Below are 3,040 nucleotides of genomic sequence, written 5' to 3' on the forward strand. Positions count from 1 at the left end.
CCCACCCCTCTCTCCCTCTACAGCGGCCCTCGCGTTCTGAGCAAGAGCATCTCTCCCCAACTCCCCACCAACTACCCTATGTGATCACGCTGCCTTTTCCTGCGCAGGGACCCTGACTAAAACCATTTTGTTGGGATCCGTTTCAGGAACGCTCCGCTGCTTGTGGCAAATCATGTCACCGTAGCAACGCCACTGCGGCACCGGAGAGGCAGCCTTTCTTTCTTTCTTTCTTCATAATTAAAATTAATTCATCATATCCAAAAGAGATATACTTGTTATTTCTGGAACTGGAATTGAAGCTTCTTTTCTTTTCTTTTTTAAATCATTTTATTGGGAGCTCATACAACTCTTATCACAATCCATCCATCCATCCATTGTGGCAAGCACTTTTGTACATTTGTTTCCCTCATCATTCTCAAAACATTTGCTCTCTACTTGAGCCCTTGGTATCAGCTTCTCATTTCCCCCACCTCTCTGCTCCCTCGCCCCCCATGAACCCTTGATAATTTCTAAATTATTATTATTTTGTCATATCTTACACCATCCGATGTTTCACTTTATCCACTTCTCCGCTGTCCGTCCCCCAGGGAGGAGGTTATATGTAGATCCTTGTAATCTGTTCCCCCTTTCTCCCTCACCCTCCCAGTATCACCACTCTCACCACTGGTCCTTAGTCTGGAGTTTCCAGCCGCCGCCTTCCTGTGCGGATGCAAGCCCCTGCATCGGGAAATGCTTGCCACCATCGTCGCACTCAAACACGGGCCGATTACGGAATGCGTGCTATGCTGCGCGCTTTTCTTGTTCCTGAAGTTAGGGCATGATATCGAATGTCTAAGTAAAACCCTATGTACGGGTGAATGATCCCAAGCAGGCTAGCAAGAAAGGCAGCATAAAGTTACATGCTACGGAGTGGAAGCTCGGAGCTGGGAGGCTGGAGAGTCACCGCGCTCGGCCTTGTTCCCAGCCCTACCTGCTGCGGCTTCTCCCCGGCAAGAAACTCAACTCAGGCAAGCTCCCCGCACCCCAGTCAGCAATGGTCAGCTCCTGAAAGTCAGTCCCCATGCACGCCAGTCTTCCTGAACTTCACACCTGCTTCCTCCTCTCCTGTGCTGCACTCAGCACTCTGGATTTTCGTGGGATAGGAGGAGCGCTGGGAGCTGAGTGGGTTACTTGCTAGGCTGCTAACCTTGAGGTCCTTGGTTGGAAACCACCAGCGGCTCCGAGGGAGAGAAGGGAGGCTATGGACTGCAGGAAAAATGTACCATCTCAGAAGCCCACGCGGGACACTCTGCCCTGTCCTCTAGGTACTTTTTAGTGCTTTACGTTCGTCTGTCTTCAGGGTGTATACGTGGCGAAGGCTTAGACAAATATTCTGGCCTTTCACTGTCTTTTATTTGGTTCTTGTTAGCTGCCACTGAGTGGGTTCCAGCTCCCAGCGACCCCAGGTGCAATGAAATGAAACACTGCCCGGTCCTCCGCCACCCTCCCAACCGTGCTCGTGTTTGACCCACTGTGTCTGTCGTCTCCTTTGGGGCATTCCTTGCCTCCTTACCAAGCATGATGTCCTTCTCCGGGGACTAGTCTCTCCTGACAACGCATCGAAAGTATGTGAGACAAAGTCTCATCCCCCTGGCGTCCAGGGAACATTCTGGCTGAAATTCTTCCAAGACAGATCTGCTGGCTCGTTGGGCAGTCCATAGTACGTTCAATCTCCCATGCCAGCACCACAATTCAAATGGGTCAATTCTTCAGTCTTCCTCAGTCAAAGTCCAACTTCCGCATGCGCATGCGGTGGTGGAAAATACCATGGCTTGGGTCAAGCACACCTTAGCCCTCAGAGTACCCAAGTATGGTCAATACTGCCAGTGAGTCCACACAGAGAAGTAGCTGCCTCGGAGTAGTAGCTACACGAAGAAGTACGGACCATTTCTCTTGCCCTTTTTTCTGTCGAGCCAGTCCTCAACTCCCGGCAACCCACACACTGGAAGGGCATGCTGCGTAGCCCTGTGCGGCCGCCATGATGCAATGGGGCTCTCTGACGCTGTTGGAATCGCGGGTGACTTTTTGGTTGTTGTTGGTGGTATTTTTCTGTCATTGATAACGTTTCTACAGTGAGATCATATGAAATGGGTTGTCAAACTAGATATTTTTAAAACCTTAAGGAAAAATACCAAGGTACGACCATCGGTGCCCATTCACCGGGAGCCCCAGAACAAGGAAGAGAATCAGAAATAGAAGGAGGCTATGGAGTGTGCGTGTGGCTCATCGCCTCCGTGGACCACGGCCTCCTTTGCCCTAAGACCAGAAGAACTGGATGGTGCCAGGCTCCCATCGCTGAGCATGTGGACCCAAGGGTCCCTAAAAGAACCCTGATCAAAAGGGGGGAAAGTGTAGAGCAGACTTTCAACTGGACTTTCTGGAGTCATGGAGGCTGGATGAATCCCTGAAACTATTGCCCTGGGATCACCTTTAAGCCTTAAATTTATTATTATTTTAAATCATTTTGCTGGGGGCTCTTACAGCTCTTCTCACAATCCATACATCCCATCCATTGTGTCAAGCACATTTGTACATATGTTGCCATCATCCTTTTCAAAACATTTTCTTTCTACTTGAGCCCTTGGTATCAGCTCATTTTCCCCTCTCCCCCATCCTCCCTCCATCATGAACCCTTGAAAACTTAGCATTTTTTCCCCATCGCTTACACTGACCGATGTCTCCCTTCACCCACTTTTCTGTTGTCTGCCCCCTGGGAGGGGGTTATAGATAGATCAATATGATCAGTGTCCCCTTTCTCCCCCCACCTTCCCCTTACCTTCCTTGTATCTCTGTTCTCATTATTGGTCCTGAGGGATTTATCTGCCCTGGAGTCCTGTGTTTCCAGCTCTTGTCTCTTCCAGTGTACATTGTTGGGAGCCGGTGGCCTTTAAGGCCTTAGCCTCAGCCTGAGCCGAACTTGGCTGCTTCCTAGTCTTTCATTTGCAAAACCTGTAAGGCCCTGCCTAAATTCCTGCCTCCGCGTTCCTAGCTACGTGCTCTG

This window comes from Echinops telfairi, unplaced genomic scaffold, assembly GCF_000313985.2.
Source record: "Echinops telfairi isolate 266 unplaced genomic scaffold, ASM31398v2 ScPeMD7_7420;HRSCAF=8458, whole genome shotgun sequence".
Classification (NCBI taxonomy): Eukaryota; Metazoa; Chordata; class Mammalia; order Afrosoricida; family Tenrecidae; genus Echinops; species Echinops telfairi.